Below are 25,253 nucleotides of genomic sequence, written 5' to 3'. Positions count from 1 at the left end.
TAGTCATCATGATTCCACCTCAGGCATCTTTCTTCCACCACCCTGCACTTCCTGTCTCCTTATCTCAATTTCCCAGGTTTTTTTCATTGCTGCTTTCTCCATTTGTCAGTGTTTTTTCCAATTGTTTTCTTTTTCCTCCTTCTCCACTTCTCACTCTTGCTCTAGGTCAGAGTCTGATGATGAAAAATAAGTCCCAGTTCCTAATACACATTGGCAAAGCCAATAGGTGTCGCCTATGCAAATGCTATTGCCTTTGCCAATGTGTTTTAGCCATGTTGTACTCCAGTGTGGATGCTGTTCAGCATGGCTAAAAGTTAGTGGCGTAAAGTGTTGTAGAGTGGAGTGGTATAGAGTATTGTGTATTGGAGTTGCATAGAATGGCATGCAGTGTAGTGGCGTAGAGTAGTTGCATATTGTGCAGCGGCATAGAATTCAGCGGCGTATAATGCAGAGTCATAGAATGTAGTAGCATAAATTAATGTGTTGCATAGTAGAGTGCAGTGGTGTAGAGTATAGTTGCATAGAGTGCAGTGGTGTAAAGTAGAGTGGCATAGAGTGCAGTGGCATAGAGTGGTGCAGAGTAGAGTGGTACAAAGTAGAGTAAAGTGCCTTTGAATGCAGTGGTGTGGAGTGCTGCAAAGTACAGAGGTGAAGAGTGACGTGAGGCAGAGTAGAGTGCATTGGCATAGAATGCAGTAGTGCAAAGTAGAGTGCAGTATTGGGTAGAGTGTAGTGCTGTAGAGTGGTGTAGAGTGCAGTGACATTGAGTATAGCGGTGCAGAGTTGGGAGCAGTGGCATAGAGTGCAGTGGTTTAGAGTAGAGTGGTGCAAAGTAGAGTGGCATAGAGTAGAGAAGCGTTGACTGGTGTAGAGTGCATCAGTGTACAATGAAGTGTCGTAGAATGCAGTGGCATAGATTAGAGTGCAGTGGTGTAGAGAAGAGTGGTGTAGAGTAGCAGAGAGTGGAGTGATGCAGAGTTGAGTGACGTGATGCAGAGTGCAGTGGCATAGAATGCGGTAATTCAGAGTAGAGTGCATTTGATAGAGTACAGTAGTGCAGAGTGCAGTGTTGCAGAGGAGAGTGTCGTAGAGTGCAGTAGTGAAGAGGGGTGTAGAGCAGTGCAGAGTAGAGTGGTATGGAGTGGCATAGAGTAGAGAAGAGTGGGCTGGTGTAGTGTTGCAAGGAAAGTGGTGTAGAGTGCACTGATGTAGAGTGCAGTGGTATAGAATTCAGCTGCGTACAATGCAGTGTTAAAAGCGGTGGCATAAACTAGAGTGCAGTGGAGTAGAGTTCAGTGGTGCAGAGTAGAGTGGTATAGAGTACAGTGGCAGAGAGTGCAGTGGTGTAGAGTGGTGTGGAGTGGTGTAGAGTGGAGTGATGCAGAGTGCAGTAGTGTAGAGTGCAGTGATGCAGAGTAGAGAGGCGTAAAGTTCAGTAGCGAGTGCAGTGTTGCAGAGTAGAGTGTCGTAGAGTGCAGTGGTGTAGAGTGTTGTAGAGTACATTGGTGTAGCGTGCAGTGGCATAGAGAACAGTGGTGAAGTAGCTGCAATGGCATAGAGTGCAATGATGTAGAGTGCAGTGGCTTAGAGTAGATTGTTTCAGAGTAGAGTGAAATGGTGTGGAGTGGTGCACGGTAGAGTGCAGTGGCGTAGAGTGTAATGGCGAAGAGTAAAGTGGTGTAGCCTGCTGTGGCATGGAGTGCAGTGGTGCATAGTAGATTGCAGAGTAGAGTGGTGTACAGTTGATTGGCATAGAGTGCAGCGGTGTAGAGTGGAGTGGTACAGAGTAGAGTTTATTAGCATAGAGTGCAGTGGGCCAGAGTGCAGTATTGCAGATTGGCATAGAGTGGGGTAGCATAGACTGGAGTAATGTAGAGTGCATTGGTGTAGAGTAGAGTGGCGTAGAGTACAGTGGCAGAGAGTGCAGAGGTGTGGAGTGGTGTGGAGTGGTGTAGAGTGGAGTGATGCAGAGTGCAGTAGTGTAGAGTGCAGTGATACAGAGTAGAGTAGCGTAAAGTTCAGTAGCGAGTGCAGTGTTGCAGAGTAGTGTGTCGTAGAGTGCAGTGGTGTAGAGTGTTGTAGAGTACATTGGTGTAGCGTGCAGTGGCATAGAGAACAGTGGTGAAGTAGCTGCAATGGCTTAGAGTAGATTGTTTCAGAGTAGAGTGAAATGGTGTGGAGTGGTGCACGGTAGAGTGCAGTGGCGTAGAGTGTAATGGCGAAGAGTAAAGTGGTGTAGCCTGCTGTGGCATAGAGTGCAGTGGTGCATAGTAGATTGCAGAGTAGAGTGGTGTACAGTTGATTGGCATAGAGTGCAGCGGTGTAGAGTGGAGTGGTACAGAGTAGAGTTTATTAGCATAGAGTGCAGTGGGCCAGAGTGCAGGATTGCAGATTGGCATAGAGTGGGGTAGCATAGACTGGAGTAGTGTAGAGTGCATTGGTGTAGAGTAGAGTGCGTAGAGTACAGTGGCAGAGAGTGCAGAGGTGTGGAGTGGTGTGGAGTGGTGTAGAGTGGAGTGATGCAGAGTGCAGTGGTGTAGAGTGCAGTGATGCAGAGTAGAGTAGCGTAAAGTTCAGTAGCGAGTGCAGTGTTGCAGAGTAGAGTGTTGTAGAGTGCAGTAGTGTAGAGTGGTGTAGTGTACATTGGTGTAGCGTGCAATGGCATAGAGTGCAGTGATGTAGAGTGCAGTGGTTTAGAGTAGAGTGCAGTGGCTTAGAGTAGATTGTTTCAGAGTAGAGTGAAATTGCGTGGAGTGGTGCACGGTAGAGTGCAGTGGCGTAGAGTGTAATGGCAAAGAGTAAAGTGGTTTAGCCTGCTGTGGCATAGAGTGCAGTGGTGCAGAGTAGATTGCAGAGTAGAGTGGTGTACAGTTGATTGGCATAGAGTGCAGGGGTGTAGAGTGGAGTGGTACTGAGTAGAGTGTATTGGCATAGAGTGCAGTGGTCCAGAGTGCAGTATTGCAGAGTGGCATAGAGTGGAGTAGCATAGACTGGAGTAGTGTAGAGTGCAGTGGTGTAGAGTAGAGTGCGTAGAGTGGTGCATAGTAGATTTGAGAGGCATAGAGTGAAGTGGCATAGAGTAGATTGTTTCAGAGTAGAGTGAAGTAACGCAGGCTAGAGTGACGTAGAGTGTAATGGCGTAGAGTAAAGTGGTGAAGACTACAGTGGCATAGAGTACAGTGATGTAGAGTAGATTAGAGTGGCGTACAGTGGATTGGCGTAGAGTGGAGTGGTACAGAGTAAAGTGTATTGGCATAGAATGCAGTTTTGTGGAGTGCAGTTCTGCAGAGTGGCATTGAGTGGAGTGACATAGATCGGAGTTGTGTAGAGTGGAGTGGCCTAGACTGGAGTAGTGTAGAGTGCAGTGGCAAAGAGTGCAGTGGTGTAGGGTGCATTGGCATGGAGTAAAGTGGTGCATAGTAGAGTAGAGAGGCATAGAGTGAAGTGGCATAGAGTACAGTGCAGTTGCATGGAGTTGTGCAAAGTAGATTGCAGTGCATAGAGTGGAATTTGCATTGTGTAGTAGCACACAGCCATTACAGACAACACATGTGCATTACATTTGCACAGACAACAGTTTTACTAATAAAACTATACGGCACACAATTAATAATGTGTGGAAATTAGCATGCCTAGTGTATTGATTTGTTTTGATCATATTAAAGCATTTGTTTCCAACACACTTCAGAATTAACACAAATGTGCTTGATTTGTGCTTTCCTAATTCTGATATATTCTGAAATACTTAATTTAAATGTTGTTGTGTGTTAGAAAAAACTAATTCCTATCCCAAGTATCCAGCAAGATTGTTATATAAATACTCTCACTTTGAAGTCACAGAAAGAAAAGTAAACACCAAGCTCCCTGGAAAACAGAGCCTGCCATTTGACATCTGTCTTTGAATGCACAGCAAATGTGACAAGATAAGAACAAGATTTACAGACCTGTTTACAGAAAGGAGCACTGGTGGAAGACTACAAGGGCAGGTGGTGAGAAAAGGCTTACCTCTTTGAGAGGGATGAACTCACAGTGGACAGCCTAAAACAAATAAAGCCAGCAAATTGAAAGCTAGAAAAAGAGAGCTACAAAGCACACAGCCAATGGTAAGCAATGGGCGGAATGCCATCCAGGGGAAGCTTTCTGAATGTCTCCAAGATATCTTTAGCAAGCTGTCTGGTAGGCTTGGACCTAAAAATGAGTGCTGGTGCCCACTGCCTGCAACCCCTGGCACAAATTAATCACTGCTTGTGTGTTATGTCTCACCTCCTCTCCAGTACACTGCTTCTTTCACTTACTACATCCATGCAGCTCTCTCCACTGGTTCCTCAACCTTCCCACAGGAGTTGGTACCTGAAAAGCACTGGCACCTGAAAAGCATTCTTTTCAGTTTCTGAATGGTCTGCTGGTGGTGTTTGAATTCCTCTGTAGTCATCCTCGGTGTGATCACCCAACACTGTCTTTGCCCCCAACATCTGTGCCAACATGACGTCAGCAGGATGTCTGCTTAATACTTATGTGCTTCCCTACTGTTGATTTCACTGCCCCTGTGTACTCGAGAAAATTTACGAGGACTCCCCAACTCTGACGAAAAGGGGGGCTTATTTGAGAACAGGGGACGTTGCCTCGTAAATTCTAGCCTGCTTCACCATTTGGGTCCAAAGATTTTTTTGTGTGTGTAGTTTTATACAGCACAAACTTGGCCCAGAGCGCTTTTTGTATGAGCAACAGGTTACATCACACTTGTCCGATTTATTTTCCACTCTCAGCCAGATATCTCTTTCTCTCTCTCATTGTGGCGGATTGTTGAATGTAATTTACCAGCACAATTGAATAGGAGTCTGTGTCCGTTCATCCAAATACAGGGAATTTACAGGCGGAGCTACATTGATATATATATATATATATATATATATAGAGAGAGAGAGAGAGAGAGAGAGAGAGAGAGATATATGTATATATATATTCACTGAAAAAACCATAGGTTTCACACATGTTATAGTTAGTGGAAATTTTACTGATAAAAAAACCAATGAAATTCCCCCGTTATAGTTAGTGCAGGCAATTATAACTCACGCGACCGCAATCCTCTGCTGATGCTAATACTGTATTTAGACACTTATTTGCCCATGTCTTCTTCCATACATTTTTAGCTATACATATATTACAAATATTTTTTTTTCATAAAGACACATATGTCATCAGCAGAAGATTGCGGTCGCGTGAGCTATAGTTGCCTGCACTAACTATAACGGGGGAATTTCATTGGTTTTTTATCAGTAAAATTTCCACTAACTATAACATGTGTGAAACCTATGGTTTTTTCAGTGAATTTGCAAGGTTTTTTAAATGCTAATTCCTAACTATAACGTGTGTGAAACCTATGGTTTTTTCAGTGAATTTGTACGGTTTTTTAAATGCTAAGTTACTTTACCCCATTCGTGGCGTGCGCGCCCACTTAACGCAGTTCGTTCCGTGCGCGCACGGTGCGCTTCGCGCACCGTGCGCGCACAGTGAGCACGCGGTGCGCTTCGCGCACCGCGCGCCCACTTTACGCAGTTAGTGCCGTGCACGCACGGTGGGCATGCGGTGCGCTACGCGCACCGCGTGCCCACGTTACGCTAGATGGGCCATGTACGCACGATGCGCTTCGCGCACCGTGCGCACATGGAGGACATATGATGCACTTCGTTTTGAAAGGTAATATTTTAATTTTTCGTATGTGTTATAAGCCATGCACAAATGGTGCTCTTCGGGCACCATTTGCACACGGGGTGGAGAGAGTGTGGATAATTTTTTTTTTTATTATTTTTTTTGTTAATATTTTAGTTTATGTCAACTCTGATAAGCCATGCACAATTGGTGCCCTTCGGGCACCAATTGCACACGGGGTGGGGAGAGTGTGGCACTAACTGCGTAAAGTGGGCATATGATGCACTTCGTTTTGAAAGGTAATATTTTAATTTTTCGTATGTGTTATAAGCCATGCACAAATGGTGCCCTTCGAGCACCATTTGCACACGTGGTGGAGAGAGTGTGGATAATTTATTTTTTTATTATTATTTTTTTTAATATTTTAGTTTATGTCAACTCTGATAAGCCATGCAGAATTGGTGCCCTTCGGGCACCAATTGCACACGGGGTGGGGAGAGTGTGGATAATTTTTTTTTTTTTATAATTTTTTACCGTACGCGTACGGTAAGCGTAATCGGCAAAATTAGCGAAAAAATAAAAATTCAGTTTTTGGCCTTGGGGGATCTTTGGGGACTCCCTCAACATGGCTATGTGTGTGGGAGCTGTCTAAACAGCCCCTTTACATGTTTTTGTGCTTTATATTTTAAACATCACTCTCAGTGCGAGAGAGAAAATGGCGGCCGCCGCTTCCTGGTTTCGGCCGATTCGAATGTTTACTAAGATCTAAGAGCCAATCAGAATCGCGCTCGCGCACGCCACCGTACGCGTACGGTAAGCGTACCGTAAGCGCACCGTAAGCTGGCTCAGATATATATATTGATTTAAAGGCTATTTTCTCAGAATCTACTGAACAGATTTACACCAAACCTACAAAAGGCACTTCCTTGACCTGAGGACTACCTCTCTGCCAAATTTCTAGTAATTCTGTTCAGCCGTTCGGGCTGTAGCCCTGTCTAAAGGTCCTATGGAAAAATGCATGGGAAAAACGCGTTTTGGGACCCCCTTTTATCTCAGCCCCCGCTTGACGAATCCCCCCAAGACTTTTAGGGTAGGAGCGGAGCGTAGCGCCCCACCCATTTTGAAACATTCGCGAGGATTCGTCGACCGGCGCCAAAGTTATTCAAAATAGAATGTTGCGGATTTCCTATGGAAACGTGGTCCTAACTATAACTACCTACTGGCGACCGCCAGTAGGTAATATATATATATATATATATATATATATATATATATATATATATATATATATATATATATATATATTCACTGAAAAAACCATGGGTTTCACACACGTTATAGTTAGGAATTAGCATTTAAAAAACCATAGAAATTCAGTGAAAAAACCATAGGTTTCACACATGTTATAGTTAGCTGGACATTTTACTCGTAAAAAACCATTGAAATTGCCCCGTTATAGTTAGTTCAGCTAACTATAACTCGCGCGCCCGCAATGCACTGCTGATGACGTCACATATTACATCACTCATGACATGGTCAGTGACATCACTCATGACATCACTGATGACATCTCAAATGACATCACTGATGACATCATCCTTGTGATAGAGTGGCAGACCTCCTCTCACCCTAATATAACCTTTGATACACACATTCAAAAATAGAGACTAAAATTTTCAAAACAATGGACATACCAATACCAGTTACAACAACCTCTTCAGTAATTCTAAGATTCACATACACATCCACTCATTCACCAACAGTCCTATACAGTCACTCATACATGTACTCACTCATCATATGTACTCATACACCTATACATCCTGTTACACAATGCCACTCATCCATAGAGTTACTCACACACATAGTCACTCATGCTAATAAAGAATCAAACATACATTTACTTGCATATACAGTTATACACACACCACCACACTTACTTCTACTTATTCATACAGGAACTCTTCCAATGTCTCACTCTCACATATACTCACTTATTTACACCAATAGTCACATATACTAGTTTAAAACATATGTAGTTACTCATAAAGACACTATTGAGACAGCCATTCACTCACTAACACACCCATACACACACTCATCCACCCATACAGTCCTGCACACATGCTGTCTTCAACACATACAAACAGTGAGTGACTCATTCATGCACCTATGCACTACATAATACCCCCCACCGAACCATGCAGACACTCAGACTGATACTCAAAAAACCAACTAATAACCTATATAGACACCCATGTAGCTACTCACCAACCCATGCAGCCACTTATACACAAAGTGAGAGACTGATACAGATATTTACATATTTAAACATTACTCACTAAGCCATGTATTCACTATGATACACTTAATCAGTCAGTTACACAATCAATTTTTCAAAAACAAATCATCCATTTAGACACTTATATACCCATTTATTCTTCCATCGACCTTGAGATATACATATATAAAACATATTTAATTTTCAGAAAAACACACATTCACTGGATAATGTCATCAGTGATGTCATCAGTGATGTCATTTGAGATGTCATCAGTGATGTCATGAGTGATGTCACTGACCATGTCATGAGTGATGTAATATGTGACGTCATCAGCAGTGCATTGCGGGCGCGCGAGTTATAGTTAACTGAACTAACTATAACGGGGCAATTTCAATGGTTTTTTACGAGTAAAATGTCCAGCTAACTATAACATGTGTGAAACCTATGGTTTTTTCACTGAATTTCTAAGGTTTTTTAAATGCTAATTCCTAACTATAACGTGTGTGAAACCCATGGTTTTTTCAGTGAATTTGCAAGGTTTTTTAAATGCTAATCCCTAACTATTTCGTTTTTGAAACCTATGTTTTTTTCTGAGAATTTGTATGGTTTTTTATATGCTAAGTTATGTATTTTTAATTAAAGATATTTTTTTTAATTTAAATAAAATTACTTTATATTCATTTATATATTATCTGTATTTTTTTATAAATTATTTTTTTAAATAATTCAATTTGGATATTTTTTTTTATAATTTTTTTAATTATTTAATGTCCTCTTTTTTTTTTTTTTTATAAATTCTTGGGGTGCGCGCTCTGAGCGCGCACCTAGTACTATTTCGTAAGTTTTTTATGAATTCCGGCGTACGTTATTTACGTACGCAAATATACTTATTGGTGCGCGCTGGGAGCGCGCACCCAGTACGTATGCGTACGTACGTACGCATGCGTCCTACGCCCTCGACGCGGTTTACTTCCGCATACGCTAAAATTACGCGCAATAACGGTCGCGTATACGCGTGTTAAACGTATGCGCGCTAGGTACGCGTATATGACGTATGCACCTGCGCGTTTACGCGTTCGTGCATACGTCATCACGGGGTGCGCGCACGGAGCTTGCGCAGTGCGCGCACCTCGGGTTTATACATAATAAAACAACATTTCTTATTGGTTATCATTACTTTCAGTTTCTAATTGTTTCAATACCACACCCAATCCCCTCATGGCAAGTCATGTGATCAAGAATCATCACTTATGATTGGTTTGAAGTACTTTCTGTTCCAGATTCTTCCCAAACCACACCTACTCCCCTCATTATTAGTTCTGATTCCTTTGGAGAAGGAGCTATTCTGTTGTTGAGAGACAATGGCTGAACAGCAACCTACTTCAGACAGTGACCAGGACACTCTTGAGAGGCAGAGGAACAGGAAGCAGAAAGACAGCTTTGTATGGCAGTTTGTTTCTTTTCCAGAGAATGAGAAAAAGGTAAATGCACCGAAAGTTACATGTGTACTTTGTAAAAAAGTCTTATCTCGTGGGAATCCTAACAAGAAATATTCTTTTAGCATTCACACTATGTTGAGACATGTTTACAAAATGCATCCAGCATCTTATCGTCGAGCTTCTGGAGAAAACCCTCCACCTGCTCAGCCGACGACATCAGCAGCAGCTCAGCCGAGCACATCTTCGGCAGCTCAGGGGAGCACTTCAGCTGCGATGGTGCCTTCACCTGTTTCTTTACCTCTTGTTGGTCCACCTTGTTTGGCGAGGTTGTCTACACGGTGCACTGATTGCGGTTCTCTTATTTCTGTGGGGGAGACCAGTCTTGATCTCCTTCAGAGAAAATTTGATGCGCATTCATGCACTAGGCCATAGATGTTTTTTCTTTTTTTGCGTTTTTCTCTTCCTGTTTCCCTCCATTAACTCAAGGGCTCTTTTAAGAGCCACTTATAAACTTAACCAAACAAATTTTTTTTTTTTTTTTTTTTTTTTTTTTTTGAGAGACTCCCCCTTTTTCCTACTAATGCAACTGTGAAATCACCAGAGCAAAACACAACAAATCTCTGCCTGTAATTCCTATTTGCACACAGAGTCATGTTTTCACATTAGTCACAAAACGAAAAATCTTTGCCAATTTGAATGCACACTTACTGCTCTTTTTTGTTGGCAAGTGAAAATCACTTTTACAGACTGACACATTATGAATCCACTTTTCAGATTTTTTTAAATGCACATGTCCAGACTGCTTTTTCAGACCACAAACCATGTGTATGCTGGGTGACTGCCTACACTCCAGCAAGGGCAACCAGCCTTAGTGATGCTGAATGTATTTGCATTACAGACTGAAACCTCAAAACCCCACAGCAGATTATCAGAGCCAGGACCTCTGTTCTCTACACCTCTCTCCACTCAGCAGAACCAGATAATGGCAAACTTTCCCTCTCTTTTTCCACACATATACATGTTAATTTCAAAACTCACTGCTTCCCCCTTTTTTTCAAATGTAATCACACATTTCTATTGGTTGAAAACCAACCCTTTTCCAAAAGTACCCTTCCCCCTACTTGACTTCTGCCTAGTTCCCTTCCCCCAACTTGACTTCTGCCTGCTACCATAGCAACAGCTCATGGAACACTGCTGTGTGGAGTTAGGTCAGAAGTTCGCCACACAATGTTTCAATTCCACAGAGCAAGAGTGCTTGACTTTTCAAACCTTACAGCAAATCCATAGTACTGTTCTTTGGTAACACATTTTTCTGAACCAATACAAAACATGCTTCTATTATTTTACACATACAGCCTAGTTTTTAGTGTAGAATGGTATGAAACAGCCAATCAGTTCTTTTTTTTTTAATAAAAAATATGTATGCCTCCATTTCCAAACTGTCTTTCATTTCTTTTTACCATTCTACTGAATTACACCTCCTGAGTGCATCCAGATCTCCTTTGAAGATGTTCACAGTGTGGATTGTAGGACACAGCTATGTCTTCTGGAGTGAAAAATTTGCAGAGAAAAGAGGTATGGTGAGAGACCTTGCTTTGCCAAATGTAGACATCAAATGGATTGGTCAGAGAGGGTTAAAGTGGCACCAATTAATGCCTTTGGTGAAAACCTTTCAACATCTCCCACAGCCTAACCTTATTATTGTGCACTGTGGTGGTAATGACCTAGGCACTTTAACTGGGGTAGGTTTGGAAATGCTTATTAAGGACACCTTTGTGCAATTGATGTAGCTTTTTCCACAAACTGCCTTTGTATATTCTAACATATGCCAAAGGCAAAAGTGGAACTGGTCCAACCAATTTTGTCCGCAGATTGACAAAGCAAGGAAGCACGTCAACAAATCTATTTCTGCTTTCCTCAGAGACTATGGTATGGGTTCCATTTACCACAACAACTTGCGTTACGACATGCAAGACATTTATAGAGGAGATGGTGTGCACTTCACTGATGAAGGCAACAGAGTCTTCCTCTTGAACCTCAGACTCTGCATCGGTACTTACTTGTAGGTACCAAAAAACAAACAATAAACACAAGGGCTCTTTTTAGAGCCACCTTATATCTAAACACTTAAATGCGATTTTTTTTAAATTTCTTTTATTATTTTTTTTTTCCGGGTGCGCGCAGGGTGCGCGCACTCGGCGATATTTTTTTACAAAATATTATTCTTTTTTTTTGCCCTACAAGGTCCTACTTTGACCCCCTTACAATGCCTACTGGGTCTATTTCTACCCACTCTGCCCCCTTTTCAAGTTCTCCCCCTTTGTTTATCACCCCCTCTTTATGCGATAGACAAAATGGCGGCCGCCGCTTCCTGACTTCCACCGATTCGAATGTTTACTAAGATCTAACAACCAATCAGAATTGCGCTCGCGCACGGCAAGGTGCGCGCACCCAGCGCGCACTCTGCGCGCTTACAGATATATATATTGATTTAAAGGCTATTTTCTCATAATCTACTGAACAGATTTACACCAAACCTACAAAAGGCACTTCCTTGACCTGGGGACTACCTCTCTGCCAAATTTCTAGTAATTCTGTTCAGCCGTTCGGGCTGTAGCTCGTTCTAAAGGTCCTATGGAAAAATGCATGGGAAAAACGCGTTTTGGGACCCCCCTTTTATCTCAGCCCCCGCTTGACGAATCCCCCCGAGACTTTCAGGGTAGGAGCGGAGCGTAGCGCCCCACCTATTTTGAGAAATTCGCGAGGATTCATCGACCGGCGCCAAAGTTATTCAAAATAGAATGTTGCGGATTTCCTATGGAAAAGGGGTCCTAACTATAACTACCTACTGGCGACCGCCAGTAGGTAATATATATATATATAGAGAGAGAGAGAGAGAGAGTGATATAGATATATATGTATATATATATTTTGCAGTTTTATATAGCGTTAACTCGATCCGGAGGTGTCAAAGCGCTTTACATGAGCACCAGTTGCATTACAGACGGACACATTCATTTTTAGGCATGAGGAGATGAAGTGATTTACCCAGGATCTGAGGATGTTCGAGCCCTCTCTTTCATCCTATTGGCTGGTCAGGCTTGGGAGAGCCCTGCTCGGCCGCTTATTGTGCTGGACGCTCCCCTCTGGGAGCTCAGACAGCTTTGCAAACTCATGGGGTGCCTCTTTGCCTTCCTGCCGACCTCTGACCTTTCATACCTCATACAAATTCCCTTTTGTGTCAGTTCAAAGTCCTCCACTTCAGGTGCAGTCTGTGTTCTTTCTTTCATTCGAAAAAATAATTGTTTCCACTTTTCCAAAGGTGTTCTTTCTGCTCCCTTAATTGTCCGACACAGCCATGATTTTACTCCTGCATTCAAGGTTGGTGTAATGAGAAGGAACATTGCGGGCGAGTTCCATGCACTCCTTTTTAACAAGTATAGCCGCACAAAGCGGTAGATGTGTGTCTGAAACAGGGTGTGGAACACGCTTTTACACAACTCTTTTTTTAGGAGGAACCTGACTTCTTTTTTGAAGTCAGGCTTATCTTTTTCATTTAAAAATCAAAACATTGCTTCATTGCTTCAGTCTTCCCCCTAAAAATGAGCGGTCGCCTCAGTTGAATTCAGACAGGGCACAGTAGATAAAGGTTTCCCTATGATCACATGGACAGTGCGCTCTCCTGTCCGCGCGCGTAGCCTCAGTTGAATTCAGACAGGGCACAGTAGATAAAGGTTTCCCTATGATCACATGGACAGTGCGCTCTCCTGTCCGCGCGTAGCCTCAGTTGAATTCAGACAGGGCACAGTAGATAAAGGTTTCCCTATGATCACATGGACAGTGCGCTCTCCTGTCCGCGCGCGTAGCCTCAGTTGAATTCAGACAGCGCACAGTAGATAAAGGTTTCCCTATGATCACATGGACAGTGCGCTCTCCTGTCCGCGCACGTAGCCTCAGTTGAATTCAGACAGGGCACAGTAGATAAAGGTTTCCCTATGATCACATGGACAGTGCGCTCTCCTGTCCGCGCGCGTAGCCTCAGTTGAATTCAGACAGGGAACAGTAGATAAAGGTTTCCCTATGATCACATGGACAGTGCGCTCTCCTGTCCGCGCGCGTAGCCTCAGTTGAATTCAGACAGGGCACAGTAGATAAAGGTTTCCCTATGATCACATGGACAGTGCGCTCTCCTATCCGCGCACGTAGCCTCAGTTGAATTCAGACAGGGCACAGTAGATAAAGGTTTCCCTATGATCACATGGACAGTGCGCTCTCCTGTCCGGGCACGTAGCCTCAGTTGAATTCAGACAGGGCACAGTAGTTAAAGGTTTCCCTATGATCACATGGACAGTGCGCTCTCCTGTCCGCGCGCGTCTCCTGCACCCCTCTGTGGTTAGATTTTACCCCAGAATTGGTCATAATCAATGGTTATGCAGATTGTAACTGAGAGATGCTCATGGTCCCAGGATATCCCATTCTCAAGGTGTGGTCTCTTTTAGTGTGATGCTGGCGGTCTAAGGTCGATGTCTCAATGATGTTCACCAGAAGTGGCCCACCCTGCTTGGGACCCCGCGGTGTGCTGTAATAATGCGTGAAGAGCAAAACAAAACATTCAACTCGAGACAAAATCACAAACTTTGTTGATCAGTGAAACACATATTTTTCTTCTGTCCACTAAATTTGATATAGAGTGGGGCTGGAGATGGGGGATGAGTGTGCAGACGTTTAATCATTTATAAGTTTATATAGTGCTGGCAAGACTCAGGGGCATCAGAGCGCTTTACCGTCATAGATACGTTCGAGTTGGAGACAATAGATTACTTTCCTGATATTAAGGCTGGAATTCTCTCAGAACTGGTCAAAAGGTTTCACCTGGCGTACACCTAGCGTTCTGTCTAGCGCCTCAAGAATCTGACGTACGGACTGGAGGTGACGGATACCGGGGTGCGAAGGGCACCGCCAAGTACTAATAGAAAAGGCGTGGGAGAATGACTGCTGGTGGTGACCACCACAAAGGCCACAGGTCAATCTCAGCATTTGACTCAACACTGCTCCGTCTTGTAACTTCCCTTGCAATGCCTTAGGCTTACTGAGTACGTATCTGGGAGGGGGGAGGGAAGGGTTAGGGCACAGCAGCAGAGAAGGTATTTATTTTGCTAAAAGAAGGCTGGATAATCCAAATGAAGGTCATTTGAGGTCAAGGCCATGACTCTATGGCCTTGGAGAGCACTTTACCACACTCTTGCTGGGCTGATAGTGACTATGGAACTGTATCTGGGGATAAATGTGTTCTGGGACTGTATGTGGAATTCACGCAGGGGAGATGGTATGCTCTTCGTCCAATGACTGCCAGTTCCTTGGCCTCTTGTCACTTTTAGGTGTCTTTTGATCAGACTTCGGAAGCAGATTTTGTGGTTTTGCCAATGATGGGGCCTACAGAGGGTCAGATTTTTCCACTTGCTTTTAATCCATGCAAATCAAAGAAGTAGGGCGTGTTATGGATTACGAAGGTGTGTTTGTTTCCTGTGCTTAGGATGAAGACTGTCGTCTACGTTGAAGATTTCCCCACTGGCATGGGCTTTGAACTGGGGTTGAGCGGAGTAGGCGTGCCAGGCCGTGCAAAAAGACTCTAACCCCTATGAATGTGTGCAGTGGATTTTGTGTTTCAGGTACAGAGTATGTGCCAGGGCCTCCATCCTTGGTGTTAATGCTTTCTGCTGGTGGTGTTAATGCTTTCTGCTGGTGGTTTTAATGCTTTCTGCTGGTGGTGTTAATGCTTTCTGCTGGTGGTGTTAATGCTTTCTGCTGGTTCTGGGTTTGCCCTTTGGAAGGAGCTTGAAAGATGGGGTCATATTTTCAGACCATCAACTAACCAGTGTGCATGTGTGTTTGGTGGGTCTTGGTTACAGTGGGAATCAGTGCCTTCCTGTCTTTAGTATGAGGCCAGTTGTCTGCTGGTTGTGGCTTTTGGGTGGGTTGATCCTGTAGCTCTTCTTACCCATATGAGTGCGTTCAGTGGGGCTTATGCTTCAAATGTGGCTTGTGTGCCAGACAGTTTTTATGTGAGTTGCTGCCTATTGGCATTGGTTTCTCCTAAATATATGGTGTTACAGAGGAATTGTGCTGTGCGTCCTTCCACTTACCAGTGTGAATGTTTTTGTGTGTCTTTGTTTAGGCTATTGGAATGGCAAGTGTCTTCTTGTCCTTTTGTTCACGCACTTTTTTGCCGATTAAAGATTTTCCCAAGGGCCCAGGACCCAAAGAAGGAGGCGTGCTGAGTGGGCCTTGCAACATGCCTGTGTGTGTTTGATGGGATTTGATGTCCAGCTAGGGTTTGTCTGCCGGTATCTTGTTGTTTTTAGGGCGGATCCATTTGAAAACATCATCTGAAACAACAAAACTATAGTCTCAAAAGCACCTGCCGCTAGAATATCTAACAAAATTAAATATCTCACAAAAAAGATCTTGATCTTGGCTTATATAAAAATTTTAACTACACATAAACTCACATCCCCTTACTTTAGGACTGGGTTAATTTGCTCATCTTGTTCAAGCAAATTTGGAGACGAAGAATTGCAAAAAAGAAAAAACAAGGCAGCGGCCCTTATTCTATGCACCTACAAACTGGCATGATGCTCCCATATCCTTCAGGACTGCCCCAACTCCAAGTTTGGGAAGAATATAAGACTCTCTGTAGTGAAAACACCAGAGTCACCAGTTTCAACAACTCCTTAACTCCTGAACATCCTGGGTGGAAGGTGCCAGCCCTCCAACCTGTACCCCTGCTCCCCTCTAACTGCTTGGGTTTAAAACAACACATTCCAAAGAACACCCAAGGCATCATACAGAACACCTTTAGAGAATTCCATAAACAAGATGGAAAACAGAATACAAACAGCTAAATAGATAGCACGTTGTGAAAGAGAACATGTTAACCCCACTACACTCACCTCTTCAAAGAACTCTAATCCATTATGTAGTAAAACTGTACAATCAAGCTGCCTCTCTTATCACATATTTGCTGTGTCTTTGACCCTGTACATCTCTCCGCTGCCTTTCGGCTTGATTCGCACTGTACAAATACCAGATACATCTAGATATAATGTCTTTTGTCTGATGGTTTTGGGTTTTCCAGTAGCGGGTTCTTCATGGTGTCTGCGGATTTTGACCTCTATTCAGATCGTCTGAAAGGTGTCATATTCTGATTGTATCGCTATCTCACATAGATGTATTTGTCACACATCCTACTTTGGAGCTCTTAAATAGAAACTAAACCAGATAAACATAAATGCTTGATAATCTTTCTGATGGAAACATTAATTTAAGGACCCTTTGAGACTTACCTTATGTGGCTCTTGATCCTGCACAGGGGGTTTCTCGTGTTTTCAGTGCTGGATCTGGAGACCAGCTCTGGTTGATCAACACTTCAAGGTTCAGAAGATGGAAGTGGAGGCTTTCCCAATGGTCGTTGACACCACCTAGGTTCACAGGAATCTGTGTATCGTTGACGTAGGAATGAACGTAGAAGGTCTACCTACGGATGAGCTTAAGGGGTCTAGATACTGAAGAAGCAGGAAAAGATTGGTGGACCTTATGGAGCACTGTAAAATAATTTGGCAGGTTGAGACTTGGAGGAGCGCAAGCAAACACTAGCGACATAAATCCAAATAATTTGATGTTTTATTTCAGATGCCTATAGTAATGTTACATCTAGCTCATGCCAGTTTTACTTCAGGTGCCACAGCTAAGATACAGCTCCCTTTCAGAGAGGCTGGAGGCAACATTTACAGATCTAAGACATCAAAGTGTTTAAAACTTGGGAGTGAAATGAGATTCATTTCAGAGAGATTTGGGGTAATTATGCACTGATATTAAGGTAAACTCTATGTATTCCAATGACTTGCAGAGTGTATCTCTTTCAATCCAATTTGGAGGTAATTCATTATACACGTAATGCGGCCAATGCCCTGTGATGGCATAAGGACGAAAGATCAGCCACATCACTTCCTGTGATGTCACTAAAGACAGAGTCCCCCATGTCATTTCCCGTGAGGCCTTTGAATATGTTAACCAGGAGTCACATCACAGACATTGAATCTGTGATCTCTCTGTGCAGCTGCCACCACATGGCCCCTCTTACCTCAGAGGTTTCACGAATACCATGTAGCAAATTAGATTCTCTTCTTTGCCTGCAAAGTGTTATTTTCATGGATTTACTTCTCTGGTGTAAAGCTAGACTGCACTCACCAGGCACGAATAACAAAGCTATCTGGCTGTGTAACTGTTCAACTTACTTGTCCAGTTCGGTTGATTTACAAAGAAAATGTACGTTTTGTGCTTGCAAAACTTGAAATCCCCCTCACTGGTCAATTTACTGTCATGTAACATTATACAGTCGTCACTATCATGGTGTAATATCACGTGACAGCAAATTTGCTCCAGTAGGTGTGAATGGGAGTTCCAGCACGGGATATCTTTGAGTGCTTTTTGCACATACAGACGCTTATGAGTATTCACAAACGTTTTCTCAGCACCTCTTTACCCTGGAAACAGTCAGATATTTACTCCTATCAAGGGCAGGAGTAAATCTATTTCCTGTTTAAGAATGGGTAAGAAACTCTGCCATAACTGGTGATGGTTAGGCCTGGGCTAAAATACCGTTCCGCTCGCGGAAATTGCGATAATTTGACATTTTCGCGTTCCGCGGAGAGCGCGAAAATTTCAAAATTTCCGCAATCCGCATCTTACCGGAATTTTTTTTCTTGCTCGCGCTGTAAAAAAATACATTCTCACGTGCGCGCGCTCGCCTTACCTGAATCCCCGCATTCGCCGACAAGTTTTCCCGATCCGGTCGTGTTCTCCACGAGATGTTGGATTGTTGGTAGCCATTTGCGCTGTCTCGCGACAGTTCGCGCCCGCATTAACGTCATTTGTTGCGCGATCACGTCATTCGTCACGCGATCACGTCTTTCTTCTCGCGATCATGCACCGCGAGAGTATGAGATGATTGAGATCTCGCGCCTGTGAGCAACCGCATGGGTAAGTTGGCGAGCCGCGATCACGCAAAAAATACCGCGAACGGGCGGGAAAAAACTTCTGCGTCTTTGCGATATTTCCGCGTGTTTGCGGAGATTTTTAACATTTTTGCGATAATTTGCGAATGTGAATTTAGCAAATTCCGCACACCCCTAGTGATGGTGCAGGGAAGAGAATTCTCCATGGGAGAAAAATATTTTCCCTGGAGAGAAAACAAAAGTTTGCAAGTGCAAATGCACTTTTGAGAAGGATTTACATATGCGTTATTGCACATCACAGGGATACATTGATGTAAGTGACATCGTGGCGAGAACAGTCACAATTTCCCAGTGCTGCCACTGGAATTCTTTGAGAATTCAAAAAAACTGGGAAAGCGACTCCAGATGTAGGTATGAACCTAGAGGTCTAGATGTATGCATTTTTCTGAGACTTGCAGTTTCTGTCAAACATCCCTGGTCATCACGTCACTGATTTACTCTGTAGGTTTTCTCCCTTCACTTCAGTGAACTGGTATGTGTCGAAAGACGACTTGTGTCGATAATGTCTTCCAATGGGACTGCACATACTGCACTGAAACATCACACCCCTTCCCACTGCCATCGAGATTTTAACTCTGATGGCCCAATATGACTGGTGTGTCCTTTGAAGTGAAATAACACAAGTGCATCTTTTATTCACTTTCACACTGACTTGTGCCTTCTCTAACTAACAAGAGCAATGCTCAGTTTCACCTGCCGATTTCACTACTTTCAGTGGTTGTATGGCGGACCACCGTGGCCAAAATATAGACTGCCACTATAAAGTTAAAGTAAGTGTACAGAAATAAGTATAGACTTTATATTCTTAACTCGCTTTACATACCTTGAAGAGCTGTACATCATCATGATATATATAAATGAACATGTACATGAGGAGATGAGAATAGTATATGTATACTTACTTTCACAATATTGCAGTAGTCAACATTTTGGCGACAATATATTTTCCGGTCGATATTAAAATCTCGATATTCTAGTAGGAAACCTTTCCAAAGGGTGCCTTGGCCTTTCGAAGAATTAAAAGTGCAGTGTGTGTGTCTTCAATGGGCGCTGTTATTGGCAATAGTTGTTCTTATGAACGGTGCCCTTGGCAGTGCCTTGTGTGATTAGCAATGTTGCTCGTTGATAATGTCACGGAAATTGATCATCAATGTATGGATAACTAGGGCCACATCACAGGCTTTGTGACCAGAAAACCCAATGCCGCGGTGTACAAAAGGCACATTGTGTGATGTGAATATCTGTGAAAGGGGAAGGTGCAGGTGGCTTGAAAGAGGTGTCCCCATTCTCTTTAGGATCGGTCTCCTCAAAGGAGGCGGTGATGGAAAAGGGAAAGCAGCCCATGAGGGGCAGCTCCCACTTTGTGAATGAGGGGGCTGGCATGGGGGGGACAGCACTAGGCCTGGGCGGTAAATTCCGTTCCGCTCGCGGAATTTGCAGAATTTGGGTAATTTTGCGTTCCGCGGAGAACGCAGAATTGCCAAAAATTCTGCGATCAGTGGCTTCGCAGACTCTTTTGCTTGTTCGTGCTTTCAAAATGCGTGTTCGCGAGATATTTCCCCCCGAGCACGCAAACAGTGTTTGCGAACAGGAAAAAAGCATCACGAACGGGTGGAACAAGCAATTCCGTATGTTCGCGGAACTATGCGTGCTTGCAGAGATTTTTTACCGTTTTGCGGAGCTTTGCGGAGCGCGACTAGGCAAATTCCACCCACCCCGAGAGAGCACATAGAGTGGTCCATGGGAAAGGGGCTGCAATAAAAGAATACATTTTACAAATGTGAGCGCGGGGATGGAGGTCTGCTTCCAGGACTCCCAAACTGCTTCCCACCCTACTAATATTTATGAGGCTGGAGGTTTGAAAATATTTGCAAACTGTCCCTTTGCGGTATGGGACTTTGCACAGCACCCACACCACAAAGGGAGAGACTGGTTTCTGCACAAAGCAGACACCGCACTGGGACCAACCTCCTTTCTACATCCACCCCCTAATGCTGCGCTGCTCCTTCGTTTTTACATTTCTACATTTGGGTGTTTTCTCCATTAGCATTTTTCAATTAACTTAATGGTTTATCTTAACACCACTGTAGTATTTTTTAATGAATTGTACTGGTTTATTCTGTTCAACTGTCTTACACATAACTGATAGTCTGGGGATGGAAAGTGTTGAGTGGCATCCTCGCACATTGCAGCATTCCACATCCTTTTACTAATCCCTTGTGCGTAGAATGTCCTGGTCACAAGGAAGTTGATGGTGGTCCAGACAAGACAGCCAAAACCTACTACCAGAGAAACACTTTCTTATAGGAACTGCCCCAGGCGATGGGGTCCAGACTTTCTCTGCTCCAGAGCAACTCACTTGGAAAGTTGGGGCCCAAACTGTCCCTGGCTGAAAGAAAGTAGATTGTGGTGTTGGGGGCTCAGCTCCCTCTCACTCAGAGGAACTGCCATGAGTTGTGGGGTGCCAACTGTCTCAAGCTGATTTCAGGGTTTTGGATCCACAGTCTCTGTGGTTAAGGGGAACCCCTCCCGATTCAGACTCACTCAAGTGGGGAGAGGAGTTGGCCTAACGGCTAGGGCGCTCGACCTCGGACCTGGGGAACTGGGTTCGAGTCTCGGTAATGACGCTGAACATCCTGTGATTCTGGGCAAATCACTTAATCTCCCCGTGCCTAACAAAGAATGAGTGTGTGTCCTAATGTAACGTAACTGGTGCTATGTAAAGCGCTCTGATACCTGATTGGATTCGGTCAAGTTTGTGCTATATAAAACTCTGCAAAAAAAATATATATATATACCTCTAGGCAGTCACATATTTACTAACTTGGTCTTGAGAACCAAACATAAAGCAAACATGATTTACTGTAGCACAGAAACAAAGAACACCTATAACGTATAGGGTCGGACAGTAACAGAAAACAGGCACTGGCATCAAAATAAAAGTGACCTCATTAGTTAATTTGATAGGTAAAAAAGTGGTCCATGGAGTTTTGTACTTGAAAAGACTCGTTGAATGAGTATTTTGCAAGGTATGGGAAATTGCATGCATTTGTGTTTACTGCAGTCAATGTTTGTTTGAGTATTGGAGGAATGTACACTAAAACCCAGCCCAGCAGACTATAAAATATGCCCACAAACGGCCAAAAAAGTGCCCCACACACTGACCTTTCAGCCCAGCCTCTCGGGCACTGCCTGACTGTCCTATAGGTCAGTCCGGCCCTGATAACTTACCATGAAGATGCCATGAACATATAGCGCCTTGGTAATAGGGTTGAGATGACTGGCGCTGCTAGACAATAACGCCACCGTTTGTCCCCAATTACAAAAGGCAGCCTTCTACACCACCATGAGTCTTCTCCGTAGATGGGAACGGCAACAAACACGGAATACACAAGGGCTTGCCATTACTTGCATAGCGCTGTACTGCCGTTAGTATGACCTCGCAGCGCTGTCCAATGTGAGTAACCTTCACGCCCAGGTCTTTTGCATTTAGTCAAAGACCAACGCCTGTTTGAGTGGGATCCTCTGTATAGTGGGTTCTGTTAATGTTTTGTGTATGTGTTTGGTTGGAGTGTGGTTAGGTGCATGCACTGAAGACTTTGACAGATTCATGTATGTGCCATCTGAAGGACTTTCATGTACAAGCCTCGAGACAGTACAGTACCTACTTGTACTGGCTTGAGGCTTGTCCATGAGGTAACTGAGACAGTATATTTTTAAATAACTTTCACATTATACGAATAACATAAAAACTAAAATCCTTGCGTTCAGGTTATGAGGAAGCGGCCTAAATTAACCGTTAACACCCAGTCTGAAATTAGATCCAACCTATTAGCCTGCATTTTTAAGAGACTACTAAAAAGGCATCTTTAATGTCTTGAAAATTAATGTTTCTGCTTGTTGTCTGCTATTCCTGCATTTCTGTAACTTTTTCTGGTGCCTTGTAAAGCACACCTATTCCTCCGAGGTGGAGTCCTGCTGAACATGATTAAATAAATAAATATTTAAAGAACCATATGTGTGGGCTATAACATTCTTCTAAGTGCAGTCCTCCAATGACCTCCTCTTGCTTATTTACAGGGTTACAATGACATCTGATTGAGAAAATGGGTGCTTCTTTGGGCGTAGTGTACTCTTTGAGAAAAAAAAGTTGGTAAATAAATCTGTAACTCAAACAATATATTTTACCACTTTTAGTGGCACAGAATTACAAATTGTCTTCTCTAAAAATAAAAAAATAAAAAGCTAGCTTGGAGTTCCCCAGCAAGATCTTATCTCTCATCTCCTTTTCAACCACAGCTATTTTGTTATTCCTGTTTTGATAAATTTCGGTTCTCAGATTTGTGTTCTCTTTTTGAGGCTGTTGCACTGCAGGACAGAAGACACCCCTTTGGCGGTAGAACTCAAGCTGGCGTCCACTGGGTTTTTCAGGTACAGTTCATTATGTGCCACAATACACATGCATGTGGGTTTGTCTTATTACTATAGGCAAAAGGACAGAGCTATTCCGCAAACAATCGGCATATCCAGAATGCCCTTTTGAGGGTTTCTAGTTGGGTTTTAGACACTAGAAGGCCCCTTTGTTTAAAGGTGTCCAGTTTGGTTTTAGCTTCCAGAGTGTCGCTATGAGTATTTCTGGTTGGGTTTTATTCACCTGTAGGTGCGTTTGATTGAAGATGTCTGGTTAGGTTTTAGATTCCAGAATGTCCCTCTGAGGATTTCGGGTTGGGTTTAAGACACCAGAAGGCGCCTTTGTCTAAAAGTGTGCCAATATGGTTTTAGATTCTAGAATGTTTCATTGCAGAATTCTGGTTTGGGTTTCAGACATCAGAAGGCACATTTGTTTGAAGATGTCTGGTTCTGTTTTATATTCTAGAATGCTCTTTTGTATGAGGGAGTCTAGTTGGGCTTAAATGCAGTGGTTAATTTGTAAAAAAACATAAGTGCTGGGGCGAGCTGCCGATTTCGGAGATGGGGAACCAGGTTCGAATCTCGGCTTAGGCTCAACATCCTGTGATTCTGGGCAAATCACTTAATATCTCCGTAAATTAATGTGTCCTTAACTGGTGCTCATAAAAAGCATCAAGTGTTGATTAAGTACCAGTGCTGAGCACGGGAAAACACCGGCTCAAATTAAGCACTGATTATATCCCAGAATGTTCTTCTCTTTGAAGCTAAAAGGATGGGTTCCAGAAGAGAAGAAGCAAGAACTAAAGAGAAATATTTCAGTATTTCCTTACTTGAGAGGGCTGTACCCGCACTAAATAAGGAACCACTGACCTATTTCTCTGGAGTGGTTGCTGGAAACCTTTGGAGGGGAATCAGACACAGTGAACAGTGGGATCCTGTAGCCACACAAACAGAAGAGGCGCGGAAATTCACCAGTTATGGTGTGCAACGAACAGAGTACCTCAACAATCAACTCCTGCCTTACGTGGGGACAAACGTTGCATCATAGGAAAACGTGTTCCTTCGTAACTTAACATTCGACAAGTTGTTGGCCCCGATGAAGTGACATCGGTATCCAAATATACTTGACACATTACCGTAAGTTACGCCCGCCCGGTGTGTTCCATCGCTACCAGGGGTTGAGCTCACATTCGAGACTTTGAGGGTTTAGCATGGCAAGGGTTGGATTATTCCTTTAAGAATCCAATAGAAAGAAATGCAGACGTCAAACACAGCTGTTGTTGTGATTGTAAACAAATCCTATTGAGCCATGGAATCTTCTTGCAGACCTGTCTCATGACTCATGACTCTTGATCCATTCAGGAAGCAATCGATGCTAGGAATGAATGCGTGCCCAGATGCCAGGGAGGGTTGTTTGTCATTCATCTTACATTTCTGGTGCTTGTGTACTTACTCTGAGCTTGTCTGAACTCTTATGCCCAAAACATATTTTTGACTGTATCATATTATTGCATTGCACTGGACTGAGCTCAATCCACCTTCCCCCAGAGGGAAAACTGTCTCTCTGTCTGTACCTTCAGAGCAGGCCATTGTGTTATTTGTTTAGAAAACAAGGAACTAAGGACAGGTATACAAAGGCATTTTGCAGCTGCAAACCTTGCGATTCACATAATCACTGAGTTTTCACAAAATGCCCCTTACAAATGTACAAAACCCATGTTACGAGTCAGAAATGTTTTTCGGAAGATAGATTTTACAACCCATATGGAGGTACAATTTGGAATTTGCAATTAAGTTTGCTATGTATCAATTATTTGTGACCTCAATTCCCACTGTGACCCCTAGCACTTAGGGAACCATGTTGGTAGCCTCAGGATGTAGTAGGCAGTGGTCCAGGAGATTACTGCCTGCTCCCCCTTGTGCTTTTTTTCAAACAGAAATGTAACATCGGCTGATTTAAAAGAAAAAAAAACGTTTTCCTTTTGGAAATACAAACATAGGGTTGGTGTTCCTCTCAAGCCACCATCCCTGTGTTTTTAGCAAAACACAGGGAGGCCACGAATTTTAACATTCCTACTTGCTATATATTAAGCAGATTGTTCTATAACCTCCTTCGAATGGTAATTTAGGGCCACATAGGTTGCTTCCCAAAATCGGTTCACAAAAAGTGCACAATTTGCAACCACTTTTTGCAAAGGGGTTCTAAGTACACCTGGCTCTCAGTTTGTATTCACAGGAACGAAGACACAGTGTGAGGTAAACGTAATCGCACATCTGATGGATTTAACTCCGGGTACCATATTCGCTTATGACATCAGCAGATCTCACATCTGGACAGCTGTACCACAGGTCCATGCAGGAGGCCAGGGACTCACCTGGGTCCAGGGCAATTTGCGT

General features: G+C 43.4%; 1 protein-coding gene across 2 annotated transcripts in view; it reads left to right on the top strand.

Moving 5' to 3' along the window:
* Nucleotides 1-25,253, top strand: part of TP53 (tumor protein p53) — a 99,273-nt gene that overhangs the window by 4,615 nt on the left and 69,405 nt on the right. For both annotated transcript variants that reach the window (XM_085638038.1, XM_085638037.1), the window contains exon 2: nt 22,806-22,877. The gene's annotated coding sequence lies outside the window, so the exon portion shown is untranslated. The remainder of the gene's footprint in view (nt 1-22,805; nt 22,878-25,253) is intronic.

This window comes from Triturus cristatus, chromosome 12 (assembly GCF_964204655.1).
Source record: "Triturus cristatus chromosome 12, aTriCri1.1, whole genome shotgun sequence".
NCBI classification, from domain to species: Eukaryota; Metazoa; Chordata; class Amphibia; order Caudata; family Salamandridae; genus Triturus; species Triturus cristatus.
The sequence above is the reverse complement of the archived record's forward strand: the minus strand, read 5'-3'. Positions and strand labels throughout refer to the sequence as shown.